Genomic DNA, 19,784 nt, shown 5'->3' on the forward strand with positions numbered 1-19,784 from the left:
GTGTGTGTGTGTGTGTGTGTGTGTGTGTGTGTGTGTGTGTGTGGGAACAGGGTCAGGTGGTCATCATGAGACCGGGTCGTGCTGCTCCACTGTGCGCTCCAGTGCTCAGGAGGCCTCCCACAGGCGCGCACGTGACCCGGACATGGGAACACGTGAGTGGTGTGGAAAACACTCTGAACTGTCTCACTTTCACTCTGACCGTCTCTCTCTCGCTCTCTCTCTCGTTCGCCTTCTCTTTCTTTCTCCGTCCACTTTCTCTCCCCCCTGCCCTATCGGCATCCACTCGCGTTTCACTCTCACCCCCGATGCTGGAAAACGGATCAGGATTTGTTTAATTGGATTCACGGGGATAGTGTGAACATCAACTCCTCATCGGACAGCACGCCTCTCCAAGAAGACCTGCATGCAGTCGTCCGCTGGGAAAACGGCAACAACATGGAATTGAATGAAGGCCAATTTCAATTTTTGCACCAGGGTAAAAAACAGTATCTGAAGCAACCCTACACCCTACATCTGGGAAATCCATCTCCTCAGAAGACGTTGGTGTGTACGTCGATAAGGATCTGCGATGGCGCCAACACATCGCCAAAAAGTCCGCCGAAGCCTCTGGTAAAGCTGGCTGGTACGGAGGACTTTCTCCACCAGGGATAGAGAGACTATGATGCTGCTCTACAAGACTTACGCCCGCTCCATCATCATGTATCGCTGTGCTATCTGGTCACCGCACCTGCTGTGCGACATCATCATGGTTGATTCCGTCCAACGCTCATTCACCACCAAAATAGCAGGCTACACAAACCTCCGCTACTGGGATCGACCCAAGCGACTCGACCTCTACTCCTTGCAGCGTCGCCGCCAGAGATACATCGTGATTCTCGCCTGGAAGATCTACTACGGTGTGATCCCCAACAATGTCAACATCGTCTTCCGACATTCTCGAAGACGGGGTGTTGTATGTCGCCGACCTCTCGGCAGCTCCAAGTACAGCAGCTTCGACACAGTGAGATTCCATTCTTTCTCATCTACAGCTTCTGCACTGTACAATGCTGTTCCACCTGACATCAAGTCGATCCCAAACCTGAACAAGTTCAAGGCAGCACTTGATAGCTTTCTCCATTAGTTTCCCGACACTCCTCCTACCCCTGGCTACACTGGGGAAAACGGAAATTCTCTGTTGGAGTGGGCTGATAGCAAGAGTCAATCATTTCCTATCTACGAGAACGGTGGCGGTGAAGATACACGATATCTTGGCCTGGGCGATCCAGCTCGAAACCTTCCCTAGGTACCCTAGATATAGCTTGTGACCTCTGTGTTTTAGGTCTGTGTGGAAATAGCTTTGGTGGTTCCACTCCCCCCCCCCCCCCCCCCCCCCCTGCTACTGAAAGCTACTGGTACTTATTGACGTGCAACTGAGTTCACTGTAACTTGCATTGGATCAAACCATCTGCCATGCAGCAGAAAAGTAAAAAAAAAAGTAGAACAAGGGGGAAATCGGGCAGATGGCAAAAACATCCATTGGGGAGAATTGAAAAAAAGTAGGAAACCATTGGCAATCACATTGTGTTAACAAAATACTTCTTGAATCCTCCACAGCCCCCGACTCAGACCTTCACCTGAACATCTGCCATCTGCCGCAGGTGAAGGACTCGGCCACCTAGCCAAGGTTATCTTCTCTACGGTATTTCAACACTACGCCATTCAAGAGGACTTTGTGTAAACCAACCTTCACTTTTAATAGCTTTTTGAATAGAAGCCCCTGCAGAACAGTCGTTATAAGCCTAGAAACCAATATCAGGAGAAGAAATACAAAACAACATCAGTAACTCTTCCTCCCCATTCCTGCATTCTTACATCACCACACCATAAACCCCTTGGAGACACGGAGAGAGACCGGTTTTATAGTACCAAAATGAAAGACGAACGAAAGTCGTAGAAGAGTCAAGATCACACCGAGACAGAGAGAGAGAAAGGTTTTACAGTACACAAATAAAGAATGAAAGAATACCAAGAAGTAATAGAAGAAAAGACAGGAGAAACCCATGGAGACAGAGATATGGAAATGTTTTACAGTGTACAGATAAAGAACGAAAGAAAATAATCAGTAGTAGAAGAAGAGATGGGAGGACCCCAAGGAGACAGAGATAGAGAAAGGTTTTACAGTGTGCAAGTAAAGACCGAAAGAAGAGAATCAGTAGAAGAAGAGATGGGAGCGGCCAACAGAGACGGAGACAGAGGTTGAACAGTGTACAAATATCAAACGAAGAAGAAGAGACGAAAGGATCCCACGCTTATCCACCGTGCGATGGCCTCTTGTTTTCCCAGTCTGTCATGGTTACCGAGTATGGAAGCCTTGCATTTGCCTTTTTGCCCCAGCGGGAGTGAGAGTCCCGGGCTCTGATTTGTCGGTCACACCGAGTGGCAGTGTTTATCCTCCGTGGAAGGGCATTGACTGTGTAAACTATTCTGGTCTGGACTGGGAATGACCCGGTTCGTCCCTAAAGGGCAGGACATTCCTAGCATTGGCCGATCTCTCAGCATGTGCCCTGGCCGCTGTAGATGATCCTTGGCCTTTTGACGCAGGAAATAAGGACTCATTTCTCTGAGCTATAAACCATCCGAGGGGTGCTTTGGCATGAAACTGTTTGAAAAGGAAAAAATGATTAGATGATGAACTCTGTTGAGGGACATTTCTGTGGGGTAATTACAGGCAACAAGAGAGCTCCTCCATTCACACACAGGGAGAGAGAGAGAGGGAGAGGAGAGGGAGAGAAAGGGATGTGGGTTAAAGTTCAACCACTAATTAAAGTCGCTGTTGTGGCTTCAGTGTTGTTCTCGCCAAGGAGCTGAGCCTCCTTCCGCCTCCAATCTCCTCCTTGTTCCCCCAGAGCAAGGCTGTATGTTGTATTGTACATACAGCCAGTCACCGCCCCACTCGTTTGATGGCTAACTGCGGTTCACAGATAGGCCTGGACTTTAATTAAACTCAGTATTATACCCCCACTCCAAAGTGACTGGGAAAAGTATTAGATAGCGTCATAGTAATGGAATCCATATTTTTTTCTTTGCTCTCCCTTCCTTCCATCAAAGCAACCATCTGCAATCCTCTGCCCACATAAGGCATTCCTTTCTCCCTAATAACTAATTTATAACTTTCTTCCTTTCTTTCCTCCTTGCCCTCCTTCTACCCATCCTTTATTCCTCCCCTTCTTCCCCTCTGTCCTCATCGATTCTGAAGCAACCCGTCTGCAACCCTGCTCATTCCTAATTTTTATCTTTCTCCCTTCCTTCCTAGCTTTCATCAACGCGTCCATCTTTCGTTCCCCGTCTTTCCCTCTGTCACTATCGATCGGAAGTAGCTCACGGGAAATCGTTTCGCACACGGCTAGCATCCTCTCGCAGACACAATAGGCTGCAGACGTTTGAGCAAGCGCGGCGGTAGCAGAAGCCCCTTCAGCGGGCCTTGAAGGTCGCATTTTGCCCCCGTGCCTCTGGGGGGGTCGTCCATCGACCCCCCCCCCACCCGCAAAAAAACGATGACGGAGGTGTTTGCGGCGACGCGGGTGAGGCTGTGAATCCCCCTGGTGTCAGCATCACGGCCGGGGTTCAGTTGGGTTCAGTAGCTTTGAACACCGATGCAGTCCACCGGATTACACTGACTCCGTGTTCCAAAAACCAACAAACACAACAACAACAACGACGACAAAAAAATACGACAACAGCCCCTTAGCGTACTGGGAGACAATGGGAGCTAACGGCTACGTCAACAAGACAATAGAAGCTACAGCTAATATCCAAAAGCTAGAAATTGTTGCCGACGGCAGACTTTCCCCGATGGGGATTATGTGTTGGGATCATTATGGATTTCATAGAGTAGTCTAGCGCGACACTATCTGAAATATGTACACTCGTGTGAAACATGAGTGAAACTCCCAGGACTCCGTCTGCTGAGTACAACAATATGTCCGTGCCGCTAGTGATTTTATTCCCCTCCATATGCTCCCTTCGCCCGGCAAAATGCCTGGATTTGAGGCGTCTTCGGTTTCGTCTGCGACGGAATTAACATTTATCAGCAAAATGGCTGAACAGACACCTAGGTTTTGGCGGGGGGGGTGGAGTTTGCTTTGTTGTCATCGTCTGCCCATTTCTCCGACTTAATAATCTCAACGCTGAACAGACGGCCAGACATGGCATTGCGTTGAATAATGTTATAGATAATACAGGAGGTTCCATAATTATTTAAAAGGCCTCAGCGGGAACGATGGCGTGTTGACAAAACAGGACGCGCTCCCGCGGGCGCACGGGCCTACTGGAGCAGAACGAGCCGCCTGATGGCTATAAATCAAGTACACACACACACACACACACACACACACACACACACACACACACACACACACACACACACACACACACACACACACACACACACACACACACACACACACACACACACACACTTCTGAACACACACACATTCATAAACACACACTCACACACGTCTCAACTCACACCCATTCACATACATGTAAACACACATACACACACGCTAAACACACACACATTCACATACACACACACACACGCACTTCTAAACACACACACATTCACATATACACGCACACATAAACACACAAATACACATATTCACACGCACGCACGCACGCACGCACGCACACACACACACAGACACACACGCGTCTCAACACAGACACAGACACAAACAAACACACACACCCATCACAGTCAGTCAATATATCATTCATTAAACTCCATTGTCTTATATCTCTCACCTGCATACACTAGATTTAGGTAAAAATCAACATATTTTTGCCATTTTGTGTGTGTACTTCTCTGTGAATGTCTATGTAAGCCTAGCAGGGCTTTCATCTTGGCTGAGTGAATGGATTATATTCAGCACCTTTGATCCAACACTAAAAAAAAAGGTGACCTTGCCGGCCCAGGGGAGGGAGACGGAGGGGAGCTCTGAAACCACCATCGGAGAACGCTGACAGCATCTCCCTCCCTACCTCTTCATCCTCCTCCTCATCCTCCACCTCTTCCTCCTCCTCCTCCGTCTCCCGGCCCATTCGGGGACACACAGTGTGTACGTGTCTCTGTGAAGCTCCCATCACTCTGTACCTTCAACAAGCAGTCACAGCGGGACTGCATAGGGAAGCCAGCAGACTTCAAAGCCGGATCTATAGCGTCTATACGAGAGCCACTGCTCCTCTGACCCTCCCTCACTGACTTGCTTACTCTCTCTATCATACTCTCTCTAGATTCTCCCTTACTATCTCCCTCTTACCTCTTACCTTTACTCTCTCTCTCTCTCTCTCTCTCTCTCTCTCTCTCTCTCTCTCTCTCTCTCTCTTATGCTCTCTATTTTTTACATTCTCTCTCACACGCTCTCTCTCTTGCTCTCTCTCTCTCTTTATTACATTCTCTCACTCCCTCTCACTCCCTGCCACTCCCTCTCTTGCTCTCTCTCCCACTCCCTCTCCCACTTTTTTTTTTTACCAATTCTCACTCTCTCTCTCTCTCTTTATTACATTATATCACTCTCTCTCACTCCCTCTCTCTTGCTCTCTCTCTTGCAATCTCTCTCACTCTCGCTCCCTCTTTCTTTCACTTCTCCCTCACTCTCTCTCTTGCTCTCTCTCTCTTAATTACATTCTCTCTCCCTCTTTCTTACTGTCTTTCTCTCTCTCTCTGTCACAGAAGTCACTACAGACCACATCTTTTCTTCCCACAGTCGTTAAAAATAGACCTTCTTCCGTACGGTTGCTTGACCTTGAAAGCTATTTCTGTCAATGACCTTATCGCGTTGATTCAGAATCCTCCCTATCACAACAGCAATCAATCATAACCGGCATAACTGACCCCCCCCCCCCCCCCCCCCCCACCCCTCTTCCGCCAAACCCATCAGAACCCCCCCGATTACTTCCACTGGAAACGTTTCCGCATGAAGCAGAGGAGACACAACATCGCAGAAGGGGGATGCCTGCATTGTTTGAGGATCCGGTCTTCCAGAGCGAGGAAGAGGCGGGGGCGGAGGGCGGGGGGTGGAGGCTGGGGGTGGAGGCTTGGGGTGGAGAGGAGATTTGACATCAGAGACCATGCCGAGAACGCCTGCCAAGCATCTATTAATGTACACAGGCCCAGTCCCCATGTCCTCGTTCCGGGATCCCCCATCTAATGAAGCCTCTCTCACCCGCTCACGACAGCAGGCATGCACACACGCATCACGCACGGCCGTACGGACACACGCACGTAAATGCACACTGATACAAACACATACTCCACAACACACACACACACACACACAAACACAAACACAAACACATACGCACACACACACACACACACACACACACACACACACACACACACACACACACACACACACACACACACACACACACGTGCACGCACGGTCCGGTCCATTTAAAGCCGCCCAGGCGAGCAGGCAGTATAGTGATGCTGAGTCATCAGCCTCACTTTGGTGATAAGTGGATTTTGCATGTTAGTGTGAGCCTTTGTGTGTGTGTGTGTGTGTGTGTGTGTGTGTGTGTGTGTGGGTGTCTGTTTTTTTCCACAGTGCATCTGTGTGTACGCGTGTCTCTGTGCGCATGTGTTAAAGAATATATTCAACTTGGGCTTTAGCTGCTTTTTCCCAAACAGACGGTGCGTCAGAGCACTGGCATTGAGTATTGACTGCTGCAGTGACGTCTGTTTTGCCACAAGTAATCCACATGCCATCGCCATGGGAACCAAAAACACACACACGCACACGCACTACACCGCCACGCGCACACACATACACAAAAACCCACACACGCGCACACCACCCACATAAGCTCATTCCGCCTTCAGGAAATGTCCCTGTAAATGTTCCAATCCGCATTGCTTTGTATGATAACTAACGGGCCAAGCCCACCAATGAATAATCCATGAGGGCACCGTCTATCAATAAAGTTGTTTTGTCTGTTGCAGGCTTCCTAATCCGTTCCCTTTTGACGAGGCGGGACAATCGACCTCACACTGGAGCCAGCGGCGGAGAGGGAGACGATCCTGGAATAGACGCGATGGTGCCTCTTGATAAAGCTCCAGTTGGGACCGTGGGAAACGTTTCAACCTTCCAGGTGGCCTCTGGGTTTTTCTTGGGGTGGGGGGGGTGGGGGGGGGGGGGGGGTTCACTTCCTGTGACTAGGGCCACTCAAGACCCAAGCCTTAAAAGTCACATTCAACCGACGACCCCTTGAGACCATAACACCGACCGCAGCAGTACCAGTAACACCCTACCCTGCTCCCCGAAATAGACCTGCTAACCAGCTACTGTACTAGGGGGGGCACTCAGGAGAGTGGACAGCCCGAGCCCCGGGGCACACTTCATCCTCGCGGCTGAACGGCGCTGCAGCCCCGAAGCAATTTGTCGTTGGGTTTCTGTGTCAACGTGGGAGGTGTTGTACTTTACAAACACGCATACAAGGGTCTTTGGAATGGGAAGTTTTGGCAAGCCTTTTGGTGGCACACATGTTCGTTTTGCGGCAGTCGACGCAAACAAAAACAGAGAAGTTCTGATCAGGAGTCACTGGTCCGCTTCGTAGTGAAAACATAGCTGCTCTTAGGTCACTTCCTTTGCCAGATGCTTTCATGACATCATGTTCTACTTTGAGACTGTGGGTTCTTTGTGGGCGGGCTGTCCTGGCCAGTGGCCAGCCAAGTCAGCGGCTGTACATTCATTCTAATGGTTTGGTAAAATGCTAGATCAGAACAATCTGCCGATGTTTCGATAGATCTTCACTCTTTTCAGTGTGAATACCTGAAATTCTAAGTGACAAGAAACTTACGACATATTCAACTACGCTTTCGATTTTTCAATGGTAAACGGGTGCGCTTTTTACTGAATCAAAATGAAATCCCTTCCTCCTCATCCCTCTATGGAGTGGTCCCGACGCTGAAGCCTGTAATTCCACACTAGGAGAACATGAATCAGACCAGTGGGGTTAGAAAGCATCGGGGAGATCAAAGCTCGACTGCCACTACATCACATACACTCTCCTCTTTCATGCTGCAGACATCTTGGAGCACGGGTAGCCTATAATAAAAGCTTACCAGTTTTGGCAACAAGACAGTTGAGAAGTTTACATGATTCTGTGCGTGTGTGTGTGTACGTGTGTTCGTGCGTGCTTGTGTGTGTGTGTGTGTGTGTGTGTGTGTGTGTGTGTGTGTGTGCATGGGTGCATCCTTTCTGTGTGTGTGTGTGTGGGTGTGTGTGCACACGTGTGTGTGTGTGTGTGTGTCAGGCCCGGTTTCAGGTTCTGTATAGAGTCCTGTATGCCCATGTTAATGAGAAAAGTCTCGGTGCAGTTCAGGGAGGAGGTGTGCCATCTCGGATGACTACTTATGTCAGTAAAAAACAATAATGTGTTGTAGGAACGGCCCCCACTGCTTTGAAGTGAGTGGCGGGCTGATTTTGTTTTGCTCCCACTCTCACCGTATCTTGTCACAGTCAGCCTACGGTGGTTTTATCTTCTCCACTTATCTTCAACGGGGGAGCAAAGAACTGAGGTTCAAGCAGTCTCATGTGTTGTGGGGAGAGGCAGCTCTCGAGAGCAAAAAAAATTGGAATGTGTGACCAAGTTTCTCTTTTTCTACAGCGATGAGGTCATGGGGGAAGGGGGAAGAAGAAGAAGAAGCAAAAAAACACATATTTCGTAATTCAAACTCAGGACACACACACACACACACACACACACACACACACACACACACACACACACACACACACACACACACACACACACACACACACACACACACACACTGTCCGACTCCCCTTCTATATTTACCAAATCGCGTGCTTCGTCTTGAGAGAAACCAAACAAAACAACAAACACGTCGAAGACCTTCTTAACTATAGTCTTCGGCGTGCAAAAGTTCTCTCCTCCCCTCCACCACACGCCGTCCCCTTCCGCTCGGGTGGGGAGAGTTCATTGACCCCCGTGAGACAACCAGCTGATTTTCCCCTCAGACTGAGGTTCTGAGTGTGGGGTGGGGGGGGGTGCGGTGCGGCGGGGGCGGCCGGGGGAATGTCTGGAATGAGGTTGCTGTTGCGAGACAAACAACTGCACTGTGCTTGGTGGGGCTGAGAGCCCTTCGCATGAGTTGCTCTCAGCCTCGGATAGCTTCACCCCCCTTCTCGAACCGCAAACACCGTGGTGCGGTCTGCAAGCCGGGAAACCGTGGATAATCGCCGTTATGTAATGAAACGGAAAACACGGATCTAGCATCATCTGCTACGTTTACCTTAACATTCAGGGCATTTAGCAGACGCTTTTATCAAAAGCCACTTTTTTTTCGAAGAAAGAGGAACAATATATCGCTGTCGGTACAGTAGGCCTATAGATATTCCTAGAAACGAGTGATAAGCATTTACAATTGCTTGGTTAACCCTTTCCCCGTATACAACATTAGGGTAGCTAGGATAAGATTAAGATACCAAACAATGCCAGTGGTTTTTTTTAAGGGCCAGGACGTACAACATACAATAAGTGCGTAAGAGGAGAGTAAGGGCAGAGAAGAGTTGGTGGGGGTTGAGGGAGGAGGCTATGCAGAGTTCAGGTGAACTCTGAAGTGTGGGTGTCCTCTATGACCTTCTGGGGGTTGGGCTGGGTTTGATTGACAGGTCAGAGCGTTGGCCTTGGCTGTTATACTGCCCAGTTAAGAACTGACGCACCCTCGTCCCTACTGTTCATTCTTTGCAGAAGTGCTTTGTGTATTTCGGGGTTATTCGTGTCTTCTTCTGACTCATAATGACCTTGGGCCTATATCCATAACGTCATGTCATGGTGGGGTACTTTAATAATGGCTCATTGTGGATCTATTTCAAAGACGTGTGGCACATTGTAGATGGGTGACCTTGTGTGTGTGTGTGTGTGTGTGTGTGTGTGTGTGTGTGTGTGTGTGTGTGCACAAGCAATGCCCGGTCCTGATGAAAGATTCTCAATCTTCTATTGTGTTAATTATAGGACTGGGATGTGAACCAGGGACCAGCTTACAGATGGGTTTGGGCCATTCTCTCTCTTCTCAGAGCTATTTGTTATATTTATTAATAATATTGCATCAGAAATATTGTCTTCACAGTGTTGGCCAGCAGCTGACAATGAGATTGTTATTATAATTATTAAGCCCTCACTTGGCGCACGGTTGAGGTTATTTCTTTCTATCCTTACACCCGGTTTTTTCCAGTTCCGTTCAGCTGTTCCTCTCCTTTCCATGCAGCTGATCTCTCAGCTGACAATCAGATGACAGTCAGGTCGGACTCGCTGACGTTTGACCCATTTCTCTAGTCAACTTTACCACCATTAATTTCTCCATGTGCTTCGTTGCTCCTTCTTCTGGTCCCACCGGCTGATGGCAGGATCAAGCTTCCCCGATCCTCTTTTCTATTGATTAGCTTCTTAAGTGCCCGTTGCCCAAACTATATCGATTCGCCCGGGGTAAAATATACACACTTTTGAGTGTTTGTAACCCATAAAGCTCGTCCATTAAACGTCCATTCAGATGAATGAGGAACTTTAACAGTCTAATTACAGCGTGGGTTCGCTTCTTGTGGCTGTATTTATGGATGTAAACCCAGTCTAGACACGTCCCTCACATTTGCTATATTGCACTATAAAGTGGAAATTAGCACCCCAAAAAACAGGACACACAGACAGACATCACACATCACAGAACATAAATAATCCTCATTAAGTCATTAAGACACTAGCGAGTCCCGGCAACGCACAGAGCGTCATTCATTAGCCTCGTGTCAAAAAGCCAAACAAAACAGAACGATCCAAACTAAATCTGTCACGAGAGACATTTCACTGCTCTCCGTGGTTCCGTTTTTTTGCCTTAAAGGCACCCAGTGCAACTTTATGTAAACATTCAATGAAAAATAAACATTAAATTTCTAGTCTTTTTTACACGTAGTAAGTGTCAATAACTCCATACCATTACATATCGACATTCAAGGAGCAAAGATGAGACGTCGTTGTGTGGTGAGAACTGATAGAAAATCGTAAACAACAACAATCGCCGGTGGGGAGAAGCCATTTTTCCATTGACTGGAAGCCTGCTTTATTTATTGTAGGTTACAAAAAATAAAGAAAATGGCGGCATTGTTGTTGTTATCGATTTTGTATCAGTTCTCACCACACAACGACGTCTCATCTTTGCTGCTTAAATGTCGGTATGTAATGGTATGGAGTTATTGAAACTTACTACGTGTAAAAAAGACTAGAAATTGAATGTTTATTTTTAAGCCTCGAAAGTTGCACTGGGTGCCTTTAACCGTCCGTCACTTTGTTGAAGGTAAATATGACAACCAAACAACAATTAAATCCCCTGCGTTCAGCCTCGCAGCCTGTAAAACCCACCCCCACGCCTCCGTCATCGGTGTCAGTCGGTCTCACCGCGGTGGCTGTGTGTCCCCTGCCACAACGTTTGTATGTAGTGTAGGGTTTGTATTGTGTATTGTATTGTGTTGGCAACTATACCATCACGCAGTAGATAAGAAGCCATCACTGGGACACAAAATGGGGTCACGGGCGGCAGAGGGTTTCATTGAAGCCGAGTTGAGGTTGAAAGACCTTTTCCTTCTCCCCAAAAGCAGCAGGCACGCTCGGTAGTAGAAGAGTCTTTCGCTGTGTGAGCTGGCGCCTTTGCTACATCACGGGCTGCTTCTCGCTTCAGAACCAATCAGCCGCCATCAAAGGTGACTCCCAGACATGGGCGGAGGCTTGGGGGGGGGGGGGGGGGGGGGGGGGGGGGGATTTCACGGCTGGAAACTGCATCAGTTGGGCCGTGGCTGCTCACTAAAGAGCGAGCCGTTCTGCGGCGTTTCGGCCGGGATCTATCAATGAGGGCGGGAGGGTGTTCCTTTCAAAGAGAGCCATCATGAATCGGGAGGGGAAGTTCTCGATCGATGCCGCCCAGTGAAAAAATAAAAGATATCTGAGGCACGGGTTGGCCTCACCCTGCATCCACTGATGGCCGAGCAGATCAGATTTCTGGTAGGCTGTTAGTCCCCCTCACCCCCCCTCGTCACCCCGGGGGCTGGGATTAGAACCAGAGTACCAGAACCTGCAGCTCCTTGCAGCTCCTTGCACCTCCATAAATAACACATGAGAGATCTATTTACTATTATCTTAGCCATCATGTTTGGAGGATTTATTTTTTGGGAGACGGGGGAATTGGGGGCCCAGGGCGGGGCTGGGGTGGGCAGAGGAGGATGTACTCAGCATTTCAGGGATTAGCAAATAATGGCATGTTGTTTGTTAATGGCCAGGGCTGCTGCTGGTTGCATAGGGAAATCCCAGAGGGCATAGTAGTGTGTGTGTGTGTGTGTGTGTGTGTGTGTGTGTGTGTGTGTGTGTGTGTGTGTGTGTGTGTGTGTGTGTGTGTGTGTGTGTGTGTGTGTGTGTGTGTGTGTGTGTGTGTGTGTGTGTGTGTGTGTGGTCGTATGGCATAGCTAATAGGAAGCTAGGCACCCCGGGGCCATTCTGCTCTTTGCCACAGCTCACATGTCACCCTGTGACAACACAGCATTATTGATTCACACCACCACATCCGTTTCTGCGTACGTCTCTGTGTGTGTTCGTGTGTGTGTGTTCGTGGGCGTGTGTCTGTGTGGGTGTGTGTGTGTGCTCTAGTCAGCCATTGTGATGGCAGGAGGTAATTGATTCACACCAATACATCCGGTTCAATGTTTGCCTGGCCTTGTGCACATTGTATGTACATAAACTAAAGCCAATGCTGGACAACGCCCCCCCCCGCCCCCCCCTCCCAGCCTGCTTTAGGCTAATGCCGCTGGGGCAGCCATTTACAATTCTAATAACAGAAGTAAAGTTTTAAATTATAAGTTATAAATGTGGAGTCTATTTAAAAGCCTTTGAGGGCTTATCCCGAAATACCCAGAGTTGTTGGAAAAGGGGTAAAAACCATTTAACCTTGCCCTATTTAATATAACATAGATGTTCCAAGGGCTTGCCTAGTGGCAAAGTCAACCGGTGTCTCTGTAGACTCCTTATTATCCACTACAAACGCCACGACCGACAGCGGTGGGGAAACCTCATTTTTTTACCCCCGCCTCCAATTTAATTTGATATATCCCCCAATGTAGACTCAGAGAGGCCAGCGTTTTATGGGGGACAGGGATGAACGGAAACCAAAATAAGGAGATTTGAATAATATGACAATTAGGGAAGCCCATGGGACACGTCGTGGAGGTGCTCCTATATTTAGCCTGCCTCTCGCATGTCCCTGCATTTTTCAGGATCTCTCCTGTTACCTGACACTGAACGGCAGGTCTCGTGGTAATCGCCTGCACATACTGGATGTGTGTGTGTGTGTGTGTGTGTGTGTGTGTGTGTGTGTGTGTGTGTGTGTGGTGTGTGTGTGTGTGTGTGTGTGTGTGTGTGTGTGTGTGTGTGTGTGTGTGTGTGTGTGTGTGTGTGTTTGGTCGGTGCATGTGGTGCGCGTGCGTGCGTGTGTGGATACGTGTGTTACTTGCATGCATGACATGATGCGATCATATATATATTTATATATATACGGATACACGATATGTGTCTGTGCGTCTGTCCGTGTGTCTTTCTGTGTGATTCTCCGTCTGGCTCTCTTTCCCGTCTGTCTGTCCGTGTGTGTGTTTGAGTGTGTGCGTGCGACGTGCGTGCGCGCGTGCATGCCTGTGTGTGCGTGCGTGCTTGTTGGGAGCACACAGGGAGTCCTTGAGGTTTTGTTCTGCGTTTAGCGTCTGAGTTTATGCGGCCCAATGTATTATTTACCGTTGATCTGTTTACCGGAACGTAACGGGCGTTCGAAAACAGGTCCGAGAGCGGCCCCGTTAGCAACACAAAGTAATGAAGGTGCCCAATTACGAAGATGAAATCCACAAAGCATTACAGGGTCACAAATGGGATATTGCTTCCATTAAAAAAAAGACACACACACACAAACACACAGACACACAATGCAGACACACACACACACACACATAGACAGATTAACAATGCAGACAAACACACGTGGACCCACAAAGCAGACACACATACAGATGCACATACAGATGCAAATGCAGACACCGACGCAGACAAAGCCACAGACACACATGTGCCAAACCAGTAGACTTTCAGTCTGCTGTATCGGTTTGTGAACAAAGACTGCAGTAAAGAAGTCAAACAAATCTAAGGAAAATGTCGTCCCTCAGGGAATACAAATGCACCGCACCCCATGTCTGACCACTCAGGAAAGAAACACCCAGCTTGTGTTGATAATTTATCTCCTGTCCGGCAGTCATTCCCAAGGCCCTAGGAGGGAAGACCCAGAAATACACACACAGGACGGGCGTGGGGAGGCTAATGGGACAGGGTTGGCCCACACGCACAAAAACACAGACACACGCACACACACACACAGAGGCACACACACACAGAGGACACACACACACACACACACACACACACACACACAGATGCAGATATAGACACACACACACACATGCACACAATGGAACATGCCTACGCACGCACACACACACACACACACCACACACACACACACACACACACACACACACACACACACACACACACACACACACACACACACACACACACACACACACACACACACACACACACGTCCACACCCTACAGGTTCACGGAGGTGCCATGGGCTAAGAGCTGCAGCCCATAGTAAACAGATGTGTTGTATTGGAACATGAGGTCGGCCCATATCTTTATAACAAGCCGTTATGGTGGTTGTTATTTTCTTTTTTGTCTTTAGTAAATGTCACGTCACCTGATCACATCAAAGGCGAACGTTGTGGGATGTTCCAGTTGGATGACATGAGTGGAATGTTTGATAAAGTGTCAACATCACACCAAAGCGAGGCGTGTCTTGTCAAAGAGCTAAGAAAAACAAGGTTACAGCGGCTGTCCTAAAAATGTGAGCGTGTGTTGTTAACTCTCTGGTATGCAGCCCGAACAATGAATAAAACATTTTGTTGTGGTGTAGTAAGATGGCTGGATTTGAAAAAAATTAAACTTTCCCTCTCCTAATGAAAAGCTAAACGTCTAAAATCCAACATGTGCTTTGTGTTACGGGACGAGTATCCCAAAGACATCAGTAGTTGAGGGGAGCTCCACCCCTCCTCACCACCACCTCCACCCTAAACCACCCAGCCCCGCCTCAGTGGAAAAACAGTATCCAGGGCGAGGAATGGAGCTGAGCTCTGTCGGTCTGTCTGTTTGCCTGACTGACTGGTCTCTCTGGCTGACCGGCCGTCTTGCACGCTGCCTGCCTGCCTGTCTGCTTATCTGACTGGCTGGCTGGCTGGCTGACTGACCGTCTTGCTGGCTGCCTGCCTGTCTGCTTATCTGACTGGCTGGCCTACTGGCTGGCTGGCTGACTGATCGTCTTGCTGGCTGCCTGCCTGTCTGCTTATCTGACTGGCTGGCCGGCTGCTGGCTGGCTGACTGACCGTCTTGCTGGCTGCCTGCCTGTCTGCTTATCTGACTGACTGGCCGGCTGGCCTGGCTGGCTGGCTGGCTGGCTGGGTCACAAGGAAGTCTTTCTGAGACTACATGTGTGCTGGGCGGGCGGGCTGGTGGCAGATGGTGGGGTGACCAGCAGCCTCACCCGGGAGAAGGGGTACAGTAAAGGGGACGCTAGGGGGGAGGGAGGGGTGAGGGAGGGGGTGAGGGAGGGGTGAGGGAGGGGGGTGAGGGAGGGGGGCACGAGGGGGGCGGTTTTGGGCTTGCTCCAGCTCCTCTGATGTTTCACACGCTCCATTAGCAAACTATTGGGCCACAAGCGGGGACATTATGTCCTTCTTGGGAAGGAGGCAAAATTCCAGGAGGTTTTCGGAGCCGGACACGTTTTAGTGCCGTGGACTTTCTGTCCATGTTCTAGCGCCGGAATGCTACACTGAAGCAAAGGGTTTGCATTCCCAACCGAGTTCGCTATAAAGTTTTCATGGGAGGAATAAGTAATCCTTTGCATGTTTGTTTGCATGTCTTTTGTGTGCGTGCGGGATGGGGGTTGGCTGTTTACTTTAGGCTTTAAGCCTGATATTTATTTGTGTACTAGGGCGCTTACGCTGTTACCTCACAGCAAGAAGCAGTGTTTGCCTCTGTGTAGTGTGCATGGCGGCATGCCTCGCGCTCACATCGTGATCTCTCTGTGCACATTGGTTCCCTCGTACCCCCCCCCCCCCCCCCCCCCCCAACACATGCATGTTAGGCTACATGCTAGCTAGGGGAATTGTCGACGGCTTAGGCAGCCCACAGTGAGTATCACCGCGAAGCTCATCAGGAAGACGGACGCTCATTTCCTGGACATTTCCCCATCGCTGCATCACGGCGGACAATTTGATATTTAATAACATTGTAACGTTGCTTGGAAGCTTTAATTAGGCCGGCGTGGAAGAAAGAGAAAAAAAAAACACCACTGTGTGAATTACCAAGCGAGACTCCTCCAAGTATTGTCCCTAAATGTCTCCAACAGATTTCCTGTGGGTTTTATCTTTTTAATGAGAAGTAAATAGGCTGCGAAGCGTCGCGAGGGCTCCTCTTCAACGGCGCTATTACGGGCTGAGGTGGAGCGCTGTCAGCCAGCAGTTGTTCGGGCTCTTTTCATGCGTGGCAGGCATGTCACACACATGGAGATTAATGACTTCCGCACTGTCCCAGATTCACCCCGCCGCCGCCGCCGCCGCCGCCACGGCACGGGGGGGGGGGGAGCCCGGGCGCAGACAGATGCCCACAGCGCCATAGTAACACCCGGAGGTCCCGCCCACTCCAGCGCCCCATTGGGTTTATGAGGTGTCCGTACGGGCCCGGGGCCCATGCAGCTATCCAATGTCTAGGCCGTGTGTGTGTGTGTGTGTGTGTGTGTGTGTGTGTGTGTGTGTGTGTGTGTGTGTGTGTGTGTGTGTGTGTGTGTGTGTGTGTGTGTGTGTGTGTGTGTGTGTGTGTGTGTGTGTGTGTGTGTGTGTGTGTGTGTGTGTGTGTGTGTGTGTGTGTGAGACGCAATCACACGCAAACGCACACATATGCAATCACACGTGTGCACACATACACAGAAAGCAATAGAAAGACACACACACACACACACACACACACACACACACACACACACACACACACACACACACACACACACACACACACACACAGCTGAAAGCACACCTGTCCTGAAACAGGGGCGTGTCTAGGGGGCCACCTAGAAGGGAGCCACATTCTTCAGTTCACCTGATACAGGGCGCCCTCAGCTCTTCAGAGGGAAGCCTTCTCTCAAGGTCTCGATCAAAGCTCGCCCAGGTGTGTTGAGTCAGGCTACCTTTGTCCCTCTCTCCCCCCACGCCCCCTCTCTCCCCCTTTCATTATTTAATTATACACAAAAGCGGCGTGCATAGAAGGCCACACTATCATCACCCACCAAGAATAACAAATAACAAAGAAGCCCAGTGATGCTATATGAGGGTGATGCTGTGAAAGCTGTGAGACCACGCCCCCCCCCCCCGCCCCTTTCCCGCGGGACGTCTCGTGGTCCTCCGCCGTGAACAACATCCCGCCTGAGGTCAGGTGTTCCCGTCAGGTGTGTGTCAGAGCCTCCGGTCACCACCTCCAGCTCCGGCCAATCAGCTGGTGTTTACCGAAGGAACCCGCAAATAGACACAGGTGCGCCGCAGTCGCGCGCGGCGGCGGCGGCGGCGGCGGACGCAGACATAACACGTCGTCCGTGTGCCACGCAATAACTTCCAGCCACAGTCCTCCCCTGGCCCCATCTCTCAAGTGCGCCGTTGTCTTTCAGAGGGGAGAGGAGGAGGAGGGTTGCATGTGCACAGGCGGGGACGGAGCGATGAGAGGGTGGAGGGCTGTGGTGTTTAAGGAGGCTCGGGTAATTACAGCTGAACGGGAGCTGTTTCAAATCAAGGAGATAAACACACACACACACCTACACACACACACACACACACACACAGACGCATGAACACACACGCGCACCTACACACCTAGGTGCATGAACACGCACACAGTCCTGCACACAGACGCATGAACACACACACACACACACACACACACACACACACACACACACACACACACACACACACACACACACACACACACACACACACACACACACACACACACACATGCGTGCGCCTACACACAGACGCAGGGACGCACACACATACACACAGATGGATAATCGCACACACCTGCACACAGACGCATAAACACAAACGCACACAGATGAAAAAACGCACACCCGCCTACGCACATAACGGGCGGTGGGTTATTTCCACACAGAAGCTTACGTTAAAATAAAGGTGTATTTATACTACTGTAATGCTAGACTCAACAACGTCAAGCCCTCCTGTTTTGGGCTCTGATTGTAGGGACAGCGGGTTCCTGGATAAAGCCCAGTTTCCACTCTGCAGTCACATGTCAATACGCCGCAATTAGACTCACCAGCCTCCGCCCCTGTTGTTACAGCGGATTGAAACAACAGATAGTTACACAACGCATACGTTGAGACACACAATTTCTGTGTGAGCAAATACTACAATATATATACTATATATAATGTGTGTGTGTGTGTGTGTGTGTCAATTTATGTCAAATATTGCATCACTTGAACCGTCAATGTAGTCCATGGATAGTGGTGTTGGCAAAAAGAGACAAAGGAAGATACGTAGGCTATGGTCACCTCCATACATTGACCCAGCAATTCCCCAAAAAAACACTGAAGATGGCCCATTATGATAGGACGGACGCCCCTGCCTGTAATCCCCTGGATTAAGCGGCTCTGCTGGGATGTATATGGCCAGGGACATAAGGATCCAGCCGTCTCCAACCAGCTGGAAAACACCCACCAAAGTGACCTACATTGAACAGCGGGGCCGAGGTGGTGGTGTCCTAGCCAGCCACCAGCCGCTGTCTGCACCCCCCCCCCCCCCCCCCCCCATGACAACAGACCGGTGATCGCCGCCCTACAGGCAGACACAGAGGAAGGAGTATAGTGCTGCATGCTCGAATTCAAACACAGGCCACGGAATTAGAATTAGCTCCGTTCTCTTTTTTTTCCGGGGTCCCTGACTCTCTTCCTCCCTCCCTCCCTCACTCCCTCCTCTCCCTCTCCCTCCCCCCCCTCCTACACACACAGGCACTCTGTTGACTGCCTTTGATATGTGGCACAACCTGCCCCCCTCCAGGGCCAGGGCAGACTCGAGGGGAATGTTAAACGCTCCTTCCCTATTTGGAGTTGAACTACGTGATATTAATCATTGATTAGGCCCCCGGATCACCTCCTCCTGGCTAAATAATCCAGCAGTGCAAACGTTATGTTCTCATTAAGGCGCTCTTCTGCCAATTAAGAGGCACATTTTGTGGCAGTTTGCCTTTTAATAGCTGCCATGGCTTAAAGCACAGTGCTTCTGTCTTACACCAATTAGAGGAAAGTAGGAAATCTTAGATGAAAATGTAAAGTCTTAAAGAGGGCCATCGACGTGTGTGTGTGTGTGTGTGTGTGTGTGTGTGTGTGTGAGAGGGAAAGAGTGAGTGTGTGTGTCTGAGAGATTGTGTGTGTGTGTGTGTGTGAGAGAGAGAGAGATTTTGATTGTGCGTGCGTGTGTCTCTATCTGAGAGATTCTGTGTTTGATTGTGTGTGTGTATGTATGTGTGCATGTGTGTGCGTCTGTGCATATGTGTGTGTGAGAGAGACAA

General features: G+C 49.7%; 1 protein-coding gene and 1 long non-coding RNA gene across 2 annotated transcripts in view; both read right to left on the reverse strand.

Annotated features, from left to right (window-relative positions):
• Positions 1 to 19,784, reverse strand: part of bcl2b (BCL2 apoptosis regulator b) — a 28,297-nt gene that overhangs the window by 7,071 nt on the left and 1,442 nt on the right. The gene's annotated exons all lie outside the window — the stretch shown is intronic.
• LOC132462708 (uncharacterized) lies at positions 16,937 to 19,778 on the reverse strand. The gene is made up of 2 exons (XR_009526899.1): positions 18,084 to 19,778; positions 16,937 to 18,009 (listed from the first exon to the last, which is right to left on the reverse strand). It is a non-coding gene; the product is annotated as an uncharacterized LOC132462708 (long non-coding RNA).

The sequence above is a fragment of the Gadus macrocephalus genome, chromosome 8, assembly GCF_031168955.1.
Source record: "Gadus macrocephalus chromosome 8, ASM3116895v1".
NCBI classification, from domain to species: Eukaryota; Metazoa; Chordata; class Actinopteri; order Gadiformes; family Gadidae; genus Gadus; species Gadus macrocephalus.